The sequence below is a fragment of the Protopterus annectens genome, chromosome 4.part1 (genome assembly GCF_019279795.1).
Source record: "Protopterus annectens isolate FY-2018-M chromosome 4.part1, PAN1.0, whole genome shotgun sequence".
Lineage (NCBI taxonomy): Eukaryota > Metazoa > Chordata > Ceratodontiformes > Protopteridae > Protopterus > Protopterus annectens.
The window spans coordinates 6,698,654-6,718,914 of NC_056734.1; the positions used below are offsets into that span (position 1 = coordinate 6,698,654).

Sequence of the window (20,261 nt, forward strand, 5' to 3'; positions counted from 1 at the left end):
CCCTTTAAAGGGCCCATCTCAATACCAAATGACTGCCAAATTCCAGTAATCACAGCCACACAGGTAAAAAATGTACTCTCCAAAGCTAAGATTACAGCTTACATGGGACCAGATGACATCCTGGGCTGTGTATTACATGAACTACAAAATGAACTGGCACCTCACTTAAGTGTCATGTTTAATCATAGCCTCGCCTCAGGCTTTGTGCCCAGTGAGTGGCGAACAGCTACAGTTATCCCACTCCACAAGGGGGATCCACCTTGGATCCCAGGAACTATTATCCCATCAGTCTGATGAGCCTGATCTTCAAAGCCATGGAACGCATTATCATGGAACTTATAAACAAAGACATTCGCAACTTTCAAACACTGGACCCCAACCAGTTTGATTTTATAAAGGGCCGATCTTGTCTCCTCAACCTGATTGACTTCTTCAAATCAGTCTCAAGAGCCGTGGACGATGGCAAGGCAGTCTACACAGCCTATCTGGACCTTGCCAAGGCCTTTGACACCATCCCCCATGCTGGAATCATAGATAAACTTACTAAGCTGGGCATTAATCCCTACATCACTCAATGGGTTGCCAACTGGCTTACTGGCAGAACCCACACTGTAAAAGTGGCTGACTCAAAATCCAGCTCCAGACAAGTGACAAGTGGAGTACCTCAGGGTTCAGTCCTGGGACCGCTCTTGTTTGGCATCTACTTCTCTGAAGTACAGGCCAGCACTAAGGGACTCTGGCTAACAAAGTTTGCAGATGACTGCAAACTGGGAGCCATTATTGAATCCCCAAATGATGTGGATACTCTACAAAAGGGCCTTACAGAAACAGATGCTTGGTGCCAGAGCCATGAGCTCAAGCTCAATGCCAAGAAATGTATAGTTATCCCCTTTGGGAAAAAACATGAACCTGTGAATTACCACATAGGTGGCAGTACACTAAACACCGAAAGTGTGATAACAGACTTAGGGACACAGGTGGACAGTGGTCTCACCTTCGATAACCACATCGCCACAACAGTCAGGAAATCTTTCTATGTGGCACACCTCATCACTAAGGGCTTTTCATCCAGAAAAAAGGAGGTCATTGTCCCACTGTACTCATCCCTCATTAGAGCCATTATAGAGTACAATGACCCGTTTGGTATGTACCTCACAAGACATCGGCAACAACCAGAAAGGCCACAGAAATACCTCACTAAAAGAATCACAAGCCTAAAGCAGATGCCCTATGCTGACCATATAAAAATCCTCCAGCTATACTCTGTTACATATCGCCTACTCAGAGGTGATCTCCGCTTAACATACAAGGCCACGTCAAACCCAGAGCTGTTGGACATGCTACACTTAAAGAAATCCCTCAGAGCCACACGTTTCAGGGATCTAAACATTGTTATCACAATGAACAAAACATGCTGGAGGGATAGGTTCCTGACCCAGAGACTCCCCATACTCTGGAATAGACTGCCCATACATGTCAAGCTGACCGCCTCTTTGGCCCTCTTCAAAAGAAACCTTGACAATTGAATGGGAGATAAGAAATTCAGTCCGGGGATCAGGTCAGTCACCCTGCTAGACAGGGGACCAGGGAAGTAAATATTCTGGGAAGAAATAACTCAGCAAATAGGCTCTGCAGGAATAATCCAAACAACAGAATATCTTTACTAATTTAATGAAGCGCTTTTCATCACCTCAAATGGGGTAACTTCTTCAGAATACAGTCTCAGAACAACGAGGCCATTAAATAGTGCACCAAAAAAATCACATGATCTACCTGCAAGGTGTATTTATTCACAGGTAGTGATACACATTAAAAAGTACTTGTTAATAAAATTCATAAAAATTACATCTTACACTACATATATAAAAAAATATAAAAAATATATATATTATATAGGAACACGTTTGACCCATAATAAAACATGTTCGTGCCTAAACCAAGCATGCTAAACATACAACTTTAATAAATTTTTAAAGTTGTTATAATATTCATACTAGAAACAGATCTACTACTATAATGAATTCGAAATAGATGTTATATATAAATAACGTTCTGGTGTTTGGATTATTCCTGCAGAGCCTATTTGCTGAGTTTTGTCTGAGTTGTTACAGAAGTTTGTTCGATTCTGGGAAGAAATAGCCATGGAATTGTTATGGCTAGGCTTGTATAGGCCCTAGGGCCGATAGCCTAGTACCAACATATGAACCTATGAACCTATGTCTAGTTTGGTGAGTCTATCAATAATTCCTGAATGAGGAATGGTATGAAAGGCCTTGGCCAGATCGAGGTAGGCTGTATGAACTACCTTGTTAAATTGTATTATAGATTTATTGATGACTTAATATTTTTATGTGAAGGAGGTAAGAATTATGTACAAAATTTTGTCCAAGACATTCAACGAAATAGATTTAACATTTGTTTTGATGGTTTACATTGTGGGAACACAGTTAACTTTTTAGATGTGAATGTACAGGGTATTGATGGTCAACCCATCTTAACTAGCTTACATAGAAAATTTGGAGAGCCAAATGATTTTTTGAAAGCTGACAGTTGCCATCCCTTTCATGTTATCAATGCTTTACCATATGGAGAATTCTTAAGAATTTCACGTTTATGTAACACTGATGAGATATTTTTAAAGAGGTTCATAAAACTAAAAGATGTTTTTGAGAAGAAATTATGATAAAAAGTTAGTTGAAAGTGATATTGATAGCATTATTAAACTTAGATTTGATAGATCTAATAAACAAAAAGCAGAGACATTTTATATCTAATAAAACTATTAATTGTGTAGATAATTTATATATAGTATCTAAGTATAATATTTGTTGTAATATGCTCAAATCAAATATATTACATTTTGGGGATTTTAGACAATTTTGATGAATTAAAGAATTTAAAGACAAAAAAATTATTTTTTTCTTATACAAAAGGTAAAAGCATTAAAGATTTTGTTGTATGGACTAGGTTTTCTAAATTGATTGTGAAAATACCCATTCAGTTAACTATTTTGGGTACTTTTCCATGTGGAAAATGTCAAGCTTGTTCATATATACATAGAACTTTTTTTAAAATTAATAACAAAAATTTTGATTTGGAGGGCTTATATAACTGTAGAACTAACAGGGTAATCTATGCTCTCAAATGTGGTTGCAATACATTTTACATCGGTCAAACGAAAAGAATGTTTAAGGTTAGACTTTTAGAACATTTGAGGGACATAAGAAATAAAAAAATGGACAGCCCTTTAGCCTTACATTTTTGTGAATTTCACAATGGCAGTAGTGAGAGTTTAAAAGGCACCATTTTACAACAGGTAGCTAAAATGGAACCTGATGAATTAGTTGTGGGTAGATTACTTTTAAAGAAGGAAACTACTTTTATTTTAAAATATGACACTTTAGTACCTAGAGGCTTGAATACAGAATGTAATTGGAAGAATGTTATTTAGCTTGTAGGTGCATATCAATTTTATTGATTAATTGTTTAATGATGTAATTGAATGATTTCTGTGACTATATAAAGTGTGCTTTAGTATTGTTAGTTTACTCCTTGAAGGCTTACTGTGGCCGAGGCGCTAGAGTGAGAGACAGAAAATAAAGCTGCTTTTCGATCCTGCGCTGACTCCTGTTGTTTTGCTGTGCTGCTTTGCTGTGTTCTACATTGTTGCTGCTGTATGAACTACCTTGCCTTCATCCACAGCTCTGGTGACTGACTCAAAAAATTCAACCAGGTTGAGCAGGCATGATCTACCCTTCACAAAACCAAATTGAGTGGGATCCAGAGTTTGGAGATTCCCTATATCCTTGTTAATTAGATCCATAATGATGCACTCCATAGCCTTACATATCAGACTCGTCATGCTAATGGGGTGACTAACTAACCAGTGACATTGACCAGTGACTAACCAGTGACACTGATCAGTGACTAACCACTGACATTGCTTTTATAGATGAATTGGCACATTGATATGAAGGCAACAGATAACCTTTTGTTTCACATTCCACAGGACCACTAATGTATTTCACCCTGTTTTTCACATCTGCGATGTATCACCTGAATGCAGTAGTCATATGGCCAAGTCTAGCAATGCATTATCATGCATACATGACAAGTTCTAACTAATCATCCTTCACTGCTTCTATTTGCCATTTTGACTCAGCAATGATGTTGTGTCCATATAGATAGTATTCTACAGCTGTTTCTGATCCTTACTGAAGTTCACCTTTCATTTTATAGTAGTCATGGACACATTCAGTGCTGTCGTTTACTATTGTTGGCAATAGTAAAGTTTGTAAAGTGAGCAGTTACCTGCAATCTGTCCCAGTGTACATGCCACTTCATTAATGTGGTATGAGCAGCTACCTGCAATCTGTCACAGCATAGGTACCATTTCATTAATGTGGTATGAGCAGTTACCTGTAATCTGTCACAGTGTACATACCACTTCATTAATGTGGTAACATTACTAATGTGCAGTAATTATGAATTGAGCCTACTTGAGGTGTAAACAGGCTGTGATGTACAGGCCTACATCATATAATTATTTATGGAGGTTTGTTGGCGAAGCTGCCTCACCAGTTGATTACTTTGCTATAGGGACAGATCTCTGTGAAGTTAGGAAAGTATTACTGTAGTATTTTACTACCACATCATGACTGAGATGGTTTAGATGGGGCAGTCTTTCACATGAAATATACTGAAGCTGGATACATGGATTTTTTTTTATATTAGAGGGGGCAGTCCTTTACGTGAAAGAAATTGAAGTTAGATGTACTGATTTTTACACCATCTGTTTTGAGACACAATGTACAGTTTTCAAAGATTTCACGTAACAAAACCAGGAGTAGGGCCACAAACAATGCCATTTAGGGGGTCAACAACAACTGTTTCATGAATATATGAGATGAAAAGAATAGATAGCTCAAATAAACAAATCTGCTTTCATCTGACACAGTGCTGTATATAAAAATGTATTTAAGCCTGATATTTTAATAAAGCATGTTTATTTCTCTTGAGTAAACTGTTCTTTCTGTTACTTTTATTTTTTTATGGCCTAGTGACACGGATGGTCTAGAGGAGCATCTTTAGTTTTATTGGAGAAGAGATGATTGATAGTAACTAGTTTACAGTACTAAACATCTACGTAATATATATATTTTTCATTTTTCTGCAACGAAACATATATCAATGAGTTGGTCAAGTCTATAGAGAACAATCTTGGGGTGTAGAAAGAGATCCTGTGGAAGTGACCAATCAATTTATAGATCTCACATGCTTACAAGTTGAGACTTAACAGTGAGGTAATCTATCAGAGAATGGTAGTTATTGTTTATCTGGGTGTAATTTTGACAGATATTTAAGCAAGCAGTGATGTTTACAATTAACAGAAACATTTAGCTTAACAAATCAAGATGAGGAGATGTACAGACCTGAATATGATTGAAAAATCAGTGTTGATTCTTATCACAGAAAGCAGTCAGGCCCCAAGTCCTTTTGTGAGAGTGGTCCATTCTGAAGGTAGTATAAACAAAATGCTAATCTTAGAATAAGAGAAATAGCTATGAGATGACATTGTTATGAGGTCTGTATACAGGTATTCAGGAAAGAAGGGAGGAAGGAAAGTTTGTTATACATACTTCCCAGACTGATATATAAGAACCTAAGAGTATCGGGGATATCTCCGTAGACATTATTTTGTGAGGTAATAATCAACTTAGCAATTGAAGATATAATAGTATCAGGGTTAGAAGGACTTCTTCAGATAATCATAGAAGTGAAGTATAGACAGGCTGTGACGTGTGGCACAAAAGTATCCAAACAGGAGTTCTCTTTAAGCATGAACTATGTATTATGAACAGTATAAAAGAATCCATGAATCTGTTTGAGGAAGTGTTCATAAAGTTGTTTCAGATCAGTGAAAGGCACGATCACTGGGAGAGAATCAGCACCTCAGTAAGAAGTGCAGGGCTACAATGTGTAGTAAAGTACATGCCAGTGTTTGAGTCCTGCAATTGTCCAGACAACTTGTGACACCTAAAAAAGGCTGGGGGTGACATGTCACCGCACTATCTATAAGTGAGTATCTACATTGTGCTTTCCCAGCAGTGGTGTACAGCTGAAATTGTGGCTGATGCACAATGTGCTATGTTTTGCTATAGTGTGGTAGGTACAACACATTGCATAGAGTTCACAAAAGAAACATTCCATCATCCAGCTTGCATGCTGTCCAGATGTTTGTGTTGTGCATATTCAGCAGCATTGCAGCTGGATGATGTCATTGTTTTGTGAACTCTATGCATGCCTCAGTGATCTCAATGATGTTGCCACCATATTTACATATGGTACCACGCAGTGGAGATGGTGCATCATGCCTGGTAGCTGTCAATATAAATAATGTGCTTGCATGTCCCTGGGTTGATAGCTGAGAATTGTACATTTACTAATGCAAATACAAGTTCAATGCTAAATAGAAGGCATTCAGCAACCTACATATATTCGCTTGTTGTGTTTTTTTGTCTTGATGTGTAGCATATCCACACAAACATGCAAAATGTTAGAGGACCACAAATAATGAGTGCTTGTTTGTGTGTTTTAAGATACCTTACATATCAGTATGGAGCTAATATGAGGTGTAGCTCATAGTTAAATATGCAACACTATGCCAGCTATCTGAGTATGAACTTGAAGGCTAGATAACATAGATCATAATTATGGTGCACCACTGACAGGACTACACAGTGGGATTCAGAGAACCAGAGATTCGTACAGAAAACAGGTATGCAGGTTTGTTCAGGAAAGACTTAGATGGGTTTTGTCAATTGCAGGATGCAGAAGAAAGACCCTCACCCTCATTTGCTCATATCCCTTATACTCAGTATACATACCGAATGAGGGTGTGGAACAAAGGCCCTCACCCTCATTTGCTCATATGCCTTACACTCAGTATACATACCAAATGAGGGTGTGGAACAAAGACCCTCAGTCTCATTTGGTATGTATATTGAGTATAAAGCATATGAGCACCTAGTGCTGCTAATTTGTGTAGTTCTTGGTGCAGTACGCAAGTTTGGTACCTGTCCACACTAAATGGAGTGGAGGTGTTATCTATGAGTTGATGATGAAAAGGGAAAAATATGGTCCTGTCTATAAGTTGAAGATCATAAAAAAACATGTCTTTTGCTTGAAACTGCAGCAAAGTGTTTACTACAGTTACATTATCACCCACTAAATAAGCACTTCAGTGCTTTAGCCCTGGCCACAAACAGAACGCCACTTTTGGCAATATAACACTACAGATCACACCCCTTAACACTTTTCATCTGGGGCAACTGCCACCTTTGTACCACCTTAGCGATACTTCTGATGATTTAAGAATAGCACTATGATTTTGTCCCTCAAATTTGGCCTTGATCCTGCCAGATTTACTGGTATTCCTAATAAAGTCAGACCTGTCCGTGGGTATATACCTTACAAGATAATTAATTAAGTGTATACAAATATTCCCTATCACTCTCTATACAGAGTATAGTATATAAAGATCTTCTATTGTGAAAAATAAGAATATGCTGCTTTCTGGCCATCTTTTATGATTTTTAAAAGCCAGTACTATGATTTATAACATTTTCAGGTTGAGCGGTATGTATATGCCTTAGTTTTTCAACTGAAGATATCATTTTAACAAATCACAGATTCAGGTGTCTGAGAGATCACAGGCTTAATAATAGGCTTTTAAAAAACATAGTTTATAATGCATGTCTGGTGGAAGTGCAGGTTTATATGCATTTGCACAAATTTTTAAGCCTAGCCAGTTTCCCTTTTTGTACTCAAATTAATCCATCCCATTTGTTTAGAGATTAGCCTTACAAATCTCATGGTCGATAATTATAGATTGTGCCTTATGAGAATAACAAGTATCAGACTAAGGATAATTTGATGGGGCCCATGCATGGGATAAGGCATTTAAGAGCTTCCTCTGTCCATTAGTATTACAGGGGCCAGTCCTGCGGTAAATTTTCTGATTCCCATTCATGGATCCAAGTTACACTTGAATATGGACATGGATGAGCTTTGTTTTACGTGGTTGGGAAGTCTGTTCCAGAGCAGTGTTGCCCTCTGTGAGACATATCTATTTCTCCAAGCCATTCTGTTGATGTCAGAGAAGAAGTTTAGATTCTTAGACCAAGTATTTCTAATGCCAATTGACTTACTGATGTGCAGTGAATCCATCAGTATTGGGTTAGAGGATGTGTGCATGCAAGACAAAGGTCACCTCCTAGCAGTCTGTAGGATACCTAGTATAGTGAGACAGCTTGGAGTCAGTCCATGTAGGGCATAATGTTTTGACCTTGTATTCTTTTAGTAAGGCATCTTTGTTGACATTCCACTTGTTGCATGCATCTGGATAGATACATGCCAAATGGGCCATCATCCTCAATGACTGGCCTAATGAGGACTGAGTAAAGGGGGGACAGTGACATCTCTAGAGCTAGACACAATCCCTAAATTTATAAGCTCTTCTATATCAAAATACTTTTTTTATTACAGTGGACACATGTTGGTCAAAAGTTAGGCCACTGTCCATGTAAGTTCCCAATTTCTGAACAACTGTCTCACTTCTTGAGGACATATTCTCAATGTGGTAGTTTACTTAGGTAGTTGACTTCCTGTATTATACAATAATGCATTTTTTTGCTATTAAGTTTCATGATTTTGGTATCAATTATTCATCTGGGACAAACATACCTACAGGATGGCTAAGTCATTGGGGAATTCAATGACTCCTCCTAGCTTGCAGCCATCTGCAAACTTAGTCAGTCAGAGCCTGTTAATGGCTTTTACTTCAGAGAAGTAGATGATAAACAGGAGAGGTTCCAGCAATGAATCCTAGGGACTCAACTGGAGAGTTCATTTAGGTTTTCTACTATGTCTGAGTAGGGGAGTAAGTCAAAAGATTTAGCCAGGTCAATGTATGCAGTATGTACCATTTTACATTCATCCATCTTTTTCAAAAAAGCCCACCAGTTTAATTAAGTATGACCTGCCCATGACAAATCCAAACTGAGACAGGTCCTGTGTTTGGAGGTAATCTATGTCCTTATTGATTAGTTCCATGGTAAGTCTTGACATGGCTTTGCATATGAGGCTAGTCAGACTAGTGGAATGACTGTAGCTGTTCTTCATTCACTTGGTACAAAACCTGTAATGAGGCAGAGGTTAAACAGTGTTGCTAGGTGGATGGCTAAATCATGCTAAATGCTATTTCATGCTCATCTTTCCCACCTCTCTCTGCTGACTACTACAGTTTCTAAGATGCTAACCAAATGAGGGTATGCTGTATCATCACTGTATGTTGTGTACTACACCAACCCATGCATTTTCATGACATTATGAAAAGGTATAAATGACACATAGTGTCACTTGATCACAACATACTGAACTGTATGTGTTTTGACAAACACAGCACTAATCACTGTTAGACGTTTGTTCATTGCATTGCTGTTGTTGCTTCAAAGTGCATGAAGTTCCACATACAGTAGAGTATGTGTTTACATGTGGGTCCACAGTGCACTATGTCTCCAAGTACACAATGTTGTTTTGCCCTGGGGTGTCACTTTACAATATCTGATTGACCACCTCAGTTAGTGGCTAAGGCATAACTGGCAGATGGATTCCTTTTGCACAACTGTTACTACATTCATGTAAGATGCATCAGGTGTTCTTGGCCTGCAGTCATTTGCTTGCCCTCTGTGTCTGGTCCCACACAGCCCTCACTGTCTCTTACTGTGCTTTGAAAGATCAGACATAACTAGTCTCTATGACTGTGCTGGCAGTATGTGCAAGACTAGTCTTGTTGATGGCAGTGGTGCTCAGCAATCTAGTTGGTCTCAATGTCTGTATCTAGTTATATACTGTACACATTAGCTGGTGACAATGTCTGGTTCTAGTTATAAACTGTGCACATCAGCTGGTCATAATGCCTGTGCCTAGCTATATACTGTGCACATTAGTTGGTCACAATGTCTGATTCTACTTATATACTGTACATAACAGTACAATTTTATAGTATTACTTTTATTGTCATTTGTTTTTAACAAGTCCTATTTGTGGCATGTCATGCTTACACCTGTACTGTGTTTGCCATTTGTGGTTGTATGTACAAATTATGTTTGCATATGTGTGTAAAATGATGCAGCAGAACACATTCTGTGTAGTCTTATTTGTTGTGTGGTGGAGTCATATGGTGCTTTATGTTGGGTAGATGTACTGTGTAGTGATGTCAGTTGCATAAAATGCTCTACTTAACATGTGCATGGCATAGGAGTTTTTGGTTCATTGTTTCTGTCCCATGATTCCTAACAGAATACAGAGCATATCACTATGTACCTGTAACCTGTATTTGATGTGCATACCATTTCACTGTTCTTTCTTAGACATCTTTGTAATATAACCAGTATATCTTCTGAGTGACATTATGTTCACTGCATGCATTGTCAATACCTGGCTGTCACCACATGCTGCTATGGATTGTTTCTTCATTTATATGGAATCCCATCCTACTGCCACCTTCCTGTACTTGCAGACATAGCTGACATGCTGTTTGCAGTTATGACTACACGACTGAGCTGTGTTCAGTTATGCAGTTGACTTTTCTTTGTCTGGATTATGTTATTTGCCTTTGGTCATTCCTGGAAGTTCATACTTGTATTGTGTCATGTTACTAGTGTGTGATATAAGCCTTATTTGCAGTGGTCTAAGTTCATGTGAGAGTGGGTAGTAGTCATACAGGAACAGGGACATGGATGCTGTTTATCATGGCTTCTTTTTGTTTTCAACTTAGCATCTCATGATCTCAAAGATAATGTGATTACATAAGCATTTGGGTACTTTTCTGGGACACTTTGCACACACTGTCTGCCTGTCATTAGTTCCTTTGTGCCAGTTGGCCTATTCTTTCTCTAACCAACAAATGTGAGGTTCTACAAAGAGGCACTATCATTAAGCAAGCCATCAGGGTGGTTTGTTTTTTTTACTTTTAGAACCCCCCCCCAGTGCACACCCAGCAACAAACTCTGGGTGAAATATGTAGTGTTCATCATTACAAAACCATTCCTCTCTTCAGCAGGGGTTTGAGATCAGTAGTATGTCCCCCAACCCCCACCACATATGGTGAAGCATTGCTTGATTGTTGTCCCAGTCTACAATTAAACTTAGCTCATGCACACCTGGGTGTATGCATACCTCCCCCTTCTCCTGAGAGAGAGAGAGAGAGAGAGAGAGACAGAGGTGAGCAGGCTCCTTCTTTTCATTCCTCTCTCACTGCCCCTGAGCTTCATCAGTGCTGAGTCCACTAATTTAACAATCCCATTCAACAGGTCACAGTCAAGGATTCAGCTGTCTTCATCAAACAGCTGGGAAGTATTAGAATACCTTTAGTTTCCAAGACTGAGTGCACATACATAGTACTGCTTTGTATGCTGGGGCGACAAGATATTGTTTGCACAACTGTGTCACTAAATCCTTAATTCAAGGCCAAAAATAATTTAATTTTCTAACTAAATTGTAGAATAATTTACTGTCAACTCAGCCTAGAACCTTTTGAAATCGTTGTGAGCTTGTTCCAGGTTGTTTTTAACTCCCAGTGATTTGACATTAAATTGTACATGTTTAATGATCAGTCTGTGCTTTAGAGATTTGTTTAGCAACAAGGGATCTACCTGCTTTTTTGATTTCCATAGAAAAGATATTCAGTAAATTGGTGACAGCTTGGAATCTGCACTTGTATTCTGATCCTGGTGAGAGCAGGAACAGAGTGCATTGATTCCTGAATATTTCTGGTTGGAGAGTGAGTGTCTGTGCTTAACACACCTGATTGGTCTGGTTGCTGTTCAGGGCATCTACCAGAAAAAGGCTACAAGCCTACAGACCCTTGCATCATCTGGGAGAAGACTGTGGATAACCAAACAGGCTGTGGCCTGCTTCTCTTCTTGGGATAGGTGCTAACATTTTGCTTCTGTGGGAGAAGAAGCAAAGGAATATTGTATCCCAACAGATTGAAGCTGCGTTGAGACCAGCATTAGTAGTAGCCAGGCAGTAGCCAGTCATTCGACTCCTCTCTTTTCATCATTCTTGACAAGGTAATTCTTTGTTTTCAGTAAGTACTGCTTGGTTTCTTTCTAACTTTAGAATATCTGCCTAAATACTTCATCCTTAAATTTTCAGGGTCTGCTTAATAGTTTCCCCTTAATTGTTTGGCAGTGTTCTGTACAGACTCAGACACCTTGAGTGACATTTTTCCTGTAAAAGCACAAATGAAATTTCTCCAATATCTAGTTGCACACAGGACAACTAGTTTGCAGTGACAAGCACTGTCCACATAGTTGCAAACCATATACTCCTGGCAGTGATTGATATTCTCACTCCAACAGTCTAATCAATAAAAAAGGGTCTGTTGCCATGGATATGAACTTTCCTACTGTCTCCATTGCCAGCTTCCTGGACATGGGCATCCTGAGGCAATGTAGAAATTGCCTCATGTTTACTGACAACCAGTTAATTCTCAAACAAACTGATACAGTATATAAGAGATGTATTTACACAATGTCACTGGAGGTAAAGCTCTCACATAAAACTACTTCTAATATCAATGTTTGTTAGTAGTATACAGGCTGCAGCCATCATGCACAATTCAAAGCAGACATATACTGAGGCACTTACATGGGACCTTCCTAAACCACAAAGACATCCTAGACAAAGTGCACATAAGAAACACCCATATCAACACATACAGCTATAGCTCATGGAGCCTCTACCTCTAAGCCCATAAGGCAAGTCACCACACAATCCAATATTCTAGTCATTGGAGACTCCATTGTGAGACACACTGATGTCCCTCTCACCAGGCTGAGTAAGGAGAAAGTTATGGTCAGTTGCTTATCAGGGGCTAGGATCCACCACATTACGCATGCACTCAGATCATTGGATCACAATTACCAATATGATTCAGTCATAATCCACGTGGGAGTAAATGACCTGAGATGTATCTCCCTAGACTATATGAAGAGAGACATCATGGACCTCTCAGAATATGTGTCTCAGGCTGGTATGAGCCTAGTATTGAGCAGCATTTTACCTTCTCCAAGAATGATGCCACAATACAAACAAAAGATGATTGACTTTAATAATTGGCTTAGTTTCTTGTGTCATTCTAAGGGGGTGAAATATTTGTCAGCACGGAAGGAGATGGTCAGCAGACCATGATGCTTTTTCAGGGATGGTCTGCACCTCTCCCCTCTAGGATTTTGAATATTAGCTAAAACATTGCCTTCCCCCATAGTGCCTTTTTTAGGCAATGCCAAACTGAAAGTATTTACAACATAGCAAATCAAAACCAAGAAAATCTAAAGGTATTACTGCTCAATCCTAGGAGCCTAAAAATAAATATCCACTCACTGAAAGTTCTCTTTACCCTAGAGAATGCTGATGTCTGTGTGGTCTCAGAGATGTGGCTTAAAGCTGCAGACACCACACCAACAGTGCAGGGTTATAATGACATCTACACATTTAGACCAGCTACATCACAGGCAGGGACTAAAGGTGGAGGTGTCTCTATTTACATCAGATATAAATATACTTCAAGACTGATCAAACAGGACAATGCACTTGAGCTGCTCCATGTTCAAATCACCATAGATAAAATCCAATACCACTTCCTTCCAAGCTATACGTACCCCTCTATGACCCAGGAAACCTATACCATGTATTTAAACTTAAACACTAACCATCCACCCCAATACCATATTCATGGGTGACTTTAATCACCCCACTATTAACTGAGAATCCTATACGACACCAAGTGTACATGCACAGAGATTCCTGGATTTTGTAAACACAAACTCCCTGGACTATATAGTCAATACACCAACCAGGGGTGCAACCATACTGGATCTGGTCATCACTAATATGGGAGAGTGCTGCACACCCCCTACTGTAATACCTTCCCTGGTAAGGTCAGACCACAAAATGGTCTCCTTTGAAGTAAAAATAAAACCTGGACCACCAGCTAAACTGGGAATATTCAGGAACTATTCTAAGGCTAACCTCCTGCTATGAAGTGAGAACCTGGCAAAATTTCAAGCCCCTATAAACCCCGACAACACTTCTGCCTATGCAGAACTGTTCACAGAAACCCTATACAAACATGTTAATAGCTGTATAGAGGCAGCTGTACGCACCAGGAAGAAGGACAGAACTAACTCAAAAAACACGCCACCCTGGTGGAATCACAAAATCAATTGGATATATAACAGAAGGAATAAAATCATGGAAAAAAAAGGAGGTGCAGCACCCAGCAGGAAAAAAACACTCTCATCAAACTAAACAAACAACTCAGAGGACAAATAAAGTCTACCAAAGCCAAATTTGAGGTAAGCTTGGCCTCTCATGCCATGGAAAACCACAAAGCATTCTTTAACTATGTCCACAACCTCAAAGGCAATGCACAATTGTGTGCAGAGCTCATTGTAAATGGAGCTACCTACACTGAGCCAGATGATACAGCAAACCTCCTGGCTGAAAAAATCAGCTCCAACTTTACCCCCCCAATCTTCCCTCAGGAAATATCAACAAATATAACTCCCGCTACTATCACTGGGGAACAGGTCCTTAATGCTCTCTATAAGACCAAGAACACTGCATCAATGGGCTCAGACAATATCCCAGGATGCCTTCAAAATAGCATGAAACATGACCTATCAGGGCCTCTGGAATTACTGTTTAACTGTAGTCTCCAAACATGCTTCATGCCTCATGAATGGAGAAAGGCAACAGTCATCCTTCTGCACAAAGTTGGGCAATCTACAGACCTTGGAAACTACAGACCCATAAGTCTCACTAATCTTATATGTAAAGTCATGGAAAGAATTATCATGGAGATGATCAATAGAGATATAGTAAACCTCCAGACACTACACCCAACCTAGTTTGGTTACGTAAATCCTGACAGACGTTTTTGAGAAGGTCACCAAAGCATTGGACGAAGGCAAAATTGTTCACACTGCCTACCTTGACCTGGCCAAGGCATTTGACACAATACCTCACTCAGGCATTGTTGGCAAACTCAAGAGGTTAGGTACAAACCTGTATGTCACCCAGTGGATAGCCAACTGGTTCACAGGCAGGAGCCAGGAAGTTAGAATTGGGGAGTCCACCTCTACAAAGAGGCCAGTCACAAGTGGAATCCCTCAGGGATCAGTCCTTGGACCGCTCCTTTTTGGAATTTACTTCTCAGAAGTCAAGGCCAATGTCAGTGGTCTCTGGCTGACTAAATTTGCAGATGATTGCAAATTAGGAGTTGTCATTGAATCTCACACTGACACAAATGTTCTCTAGGAGGGGCTGACACAGACAGACAACTAGTGTCAGAGTTATGGGATAAAGCGAAATGCCAAGAAATACATAATAGGATCCTTTGGGAAGTCATCCATCCCTGGTAAATATCATATTGACAATACACCTCTTAAAAGTTGACCCAGTAGTTAGGGACTCAGGGACACGCATAGATAGTAATCTAGCCTTTGATAATCATGCGTCTTCAGTGGTGAGGAAATCATTCTATGTTGCACAACTTATAAACAAATGTATGGCATCTAAATCCAAGGAAGTCATTGTTCCACTGCATTTGACATTCGTCAGTCCTATCATTTAGTACAATGCCATTTTGGTACATACCTAACCAGGCATGTCCACAGAGGTTCCTTACTAAAAAAAAACAAGGCATTAGTAATATGTCCTATGCATACCACCTTAAGGCCCTATCTCTGTATTCTGTCTCCTACAGGCTTTACCTAGCAGGCTATACCTAGCATACATGGCATTGTCAGGCCCCACTCTGATGGACCTCCTGCATATCCCCAAAACAAACAGTGTCAGAATTACCCATTGTAAAGACTTAAAACTTGCCTGTGATATAAATAGGACCTGCTGGAGAGATAGGTATGTATCCCAGGGGCTACCCCATCTATGGAGCAGGCTCCCTATCCATATGAAGCAGAATTCCTCCCTAATCCAATTCAAGTGCAACTTGGAAAATTGGATGGGAAACTGGAAATTCATCCTTGGTTTGGCACCTATATCTCTCATGCAAACAGGTAACCTGTAAATGGTTCATCTCCCAGGCCCATGCTTATACTTATCAAAGGCATCAGAACTCATCAAAGATTTGGGATGCATAGCTAGGCTTAAAAAGGCCCTTGTGGTCATTAGCCTAGTAAACACCTATGAACCTATAAACCTATCAGTATGCGGAAGCATAATTTTAATTTAAATGTCTATACAAGAGTACTTTCAAAGCATGAATGAATATAGAGGAATGGTTTTCAAACATTTTTTTGGACAATTGATGTTTTAAACACAAAAACAAAAAAAATAAATTTTAAATTTTTACTTAAAACTAAGATAGAAGCTATGTGCTTAGTGTGACACTGGATCCCTTTCATACTAGCCCATCTGATATGACTGTGGGGTACTGAGCCACTATTCTGATCCAATTTGGCCATCTGATAGTCCTCCTAATATTGATCGCCATCATATTTCCTCCCATAATTCCCCTGTTTCCTCAATGACCTCAGATTGAGTTTGCCAGTCAGAAAGGGCATATCATATAGACCAGCTGCAATAAGGGAGAATAGAAAGAAATTGCACCAGATTAATATACAGGTCCTTTGAAAGGAGGTGACAATCTAGCAGGGGAAAAGAGTAAAGGATCTCGTATCAGATGGTCTATAATAAAAAAAGGATCTAGCTTTATGGGAAATATATAATTTCCATATTCTATTTCTTCTGTAAAACTGATCTAACTGTTGGGACAGAAGCCCTGAAAGAATTCCAAGCAATCTATTTTCTCATGTGGCATCCTGACTGGAAACCATTCAATACTGAAGTTCAAAGAAAGTTTTAGGTCTAGTTATAACATTCAGATTATACTGTATGGCAGGGATTTGCATCATAGATCATGTTCCTGAGGCACAAATTTTATATATCAAAGTATTTCTGAAAAAGGCAGTGGTGGCTGCAATAGATCTGGTAGAATGAGCTCTTAGTTTAGTGGGTAATATTTTATTTCTAGCAGAGAAGACAAAAGTGGCACAATCAGAAAGCTATATGGATAACATTTGCTTAGAGATTTTCTTGCCCATTTTTGGTTTGTTTAAGGGAAATGAATAACTGAATATCCTTCCTGAATGATTTGTTTCTATGGAGGTATTAAATGAGTTGTCTATGAACGTCTAGGGTATATAACAACTACTTTCCTTTGTTGGAAAGGTTAGGGAAGAATGGTGACAAATGTATTGGCTAATTTACATTAGTTTCTGATACTACTTTCAAAATCAAGGAAGGATTGGTTCCCAGAGTGACTGTATCCTTATCAAATAATTAGTACGGTAGAGAAAATGACAAAGCATGATGTTTTAGAATTCACCTGGCTGAAGTAACTGTGACCAAAAATAGAGTTTTTCATTATAAAATTTTAGTTCTGTAGAAAAGGCTATTTTGTTACATAGAAAAAAATCAAGATTCATTGGAGGAGTATGACCTTTTATGGGAGGACACAGTAGAAATAAAACTCTGAGAAAGGCTTTGAAAAGTTTGTGTGAAGCCAGAACATGGTTTTGAAATACATAATGGGTTTGAACTATATGCCAATTGTACTTTGATGCTAGAGTAACTAGATCATGCTTCATAAAGGGTTGGAAGGAATTGGAAATCTTCTGGAATGGAGTTAGAAAAGGTTTCTAAGCCTTGATCTTTAGCCCACACAGAGAAACAATTCCATTTAATTTTGTAGAGTTTAGGAGTAGATTGCTTTAAGAAGCAGACAAGATGTATACAACTGTTTGAGACAGGAAGGATTCTTGGCCATTATAGAAAGTGGAGAAACCATGTTGTTAATCTCAGTTTCTAAAGGTATGGGAGAGACTGATTGGATGGGCAAAACAGGAGATCCAGTTCTGGATCTAGAAGGGTTGGGTGATTTCTTCAGATGAGGCCTGAGCAGGGAAAACAGACTTTTTGCCTGGGCCAGAGTAGGGCAACAAAAATTATTTATTTATTTTTTTCAAAAAACTTTTTATTTGTTTCATATCATAACAACAAAATAATGCACAACATAATATATGATAGAATTTGGATAACTAAGCATAAGACTGAGCATATGTTGACATGTAAAACAGGCAAAAATTAACAACAAAAAAACCTTAATAAAATATATACATTATATACAAATGTTAATCAAAGTGCTACCATGAAGAGAGTTCAATAGGATGAGCAATAAATATCAGAAGGAAGGTCTCCATACCTAAGTGAGAATATAAGGAAGCTTATTCACAATTGATAAGATCAAAAACTTTTTCCCAGACTTTTTTTAAGAGGGCAATCTTGTTAGGACTTTTCAATGTAAATTTCTGTGCTGAAACGTATGTACGGGCCAAATCCTTGAAGTTGTTCCAACAGAGTTTAGATCGATCTAACCAATTTTTAATGATGTATAATTTCATAAGGGAGCATAGGAGAACCAGGACATGTGTGTCAAATCTAGTGAAAACTCTAGTAGGAATATGAAGAATTGCTAGTTGATTTATGGTACCCCATTTTCTGTAAGCGGACTTTCAGTGAGGTCCAAAGTTTATGTGAGTAGCTACAAGACCATAAAACATGTAGAAGATCAGCTTTTGGGCAGGAAAAGCACGAGCATGAGGGGGATTTCTTTGGATCGAATCTGTTTAATATAGAGGGATTGTGATATGCATTGTTGTTGATCATTAGCTGGGTGTAAAAAAGCTTCTTAAAGGGGGAAAAATCTAAGGAATTTTTTATAGCAGAGAGTTTCTGTTTCTCCGATAGCTGAGAGTTGTATTTGCCCCAGTATCTAGAGAAGAGACAGTTTGAATCATGAATTATGGAAGTTAGAAGTTTGTATGATTTGGAGAGCATTTTTTCCGGAAGTAACAGAGTTTGAATAACTGTATCTAGTTTAGTAATATCTTGTTTATTTGCCATAATATGAGCAAATTTTGATGTGACTAAGTCTCGCAGTTTCCGTAGAATAGTTAGGTATTTAAAGCTGACCTTAAAGATTGTGCGGAGATTAGTGAGTGATTCATCTTTCCATTTGAGGATATCCAAAACTACAAGGTTTTTAATGAGAGGGAAGTTAGAAAGGTTAATTGGCGTGTTATTCAATTTAATGTTAGGATTTAAATGAAGAGGTTGTAATAACAGAAGAACATTGTCAAGCTTGATGAGTTTTAAAAGCTCTTGAAAGGAGCTAATTTTATGTTTTAGGCATGTGGATAATTTAAAGCTAGCTATAGCGTCCATAGAGAGAAAGGGAAGGGTGGCTGGGTTAATCTTCTTAGTTAAGATATATTGATACCAGAGTTTAGCCCAGTGAGGGTAAGAATTATATATGGTTTGATTTAAATTCGATATGGAAAGAATTCTATTAGCACAGATAATTGTATGATAAAGTTGAAAGTTCGGGAGACTTATGCCCTTTTTGTTTTTAGGGGATGTCAGTTTAATGTATGAAATTCTAACTGATTTGGGATACCAAATAAATTTGGCTAGATCTTTATTAATTTTGGAGAAGAAAGGTTTAGAGATTATCTGGTCCATGGCATTGAACTAATACAGAAGTCTGGGGAGTATATTCATCTTGATTATCACAGATTTGGATAGAAGTGAAAGATTCGTTAGTTCCCATCTGCGTAGATCTAGTGTTATTATTGACCAGACTCTGTGCATATTATTTTGGAATGTAGATAATTGGTTATGTTCAAAATGTATCCCTAGGTATTTAATGTCAAAGGTTGTCTGAAAGGGAGAGTTAGGGAAAGAATTTGGCTTATGGGCGAGAGGGTTTATGGGAAAAATATGCAATTTCTTGAAATTAATCTGGTAGTCTGAGGCCTTTGAGACTTTATTGATAGAGTTGACTATTTTATTGAGGTCTGTGTTAGGTACTTGAAAATAGAGAATTAGATCATCTGCAAAGGCGGACAATAATAATTTAGTATTTGATATTTTGGGGATCAACTGAAAGGTGTTTTGGGCAATATACAGAAAGAAAGGTTCTATGAATATATTAAAGAGAAAGGGGGATAAGGGGCAGCCCTGTCTTGTACCATTATCTATCTTTATGGGTTTGGATAGAGTTTTGTTGATATATAACCAGGTGAATGAGTTCTTGTATAAAACCTTAA

The 20,261-nt window shown here is 38.4% G+C and overlaps 1 protein-coding gene across 1 annotated transcript in view; it reads left to right on the forward strand.

Moving 5' to 3' along the window:
* The window catches only part of OTOL1 (otolin 1), a 444,489-nt gene that overhangs the window by 169,266 nt on the left and 254,962 nt on the right, over nucleotides 1-20,261 (forward strand). The window lies entirely within an intron of this gene.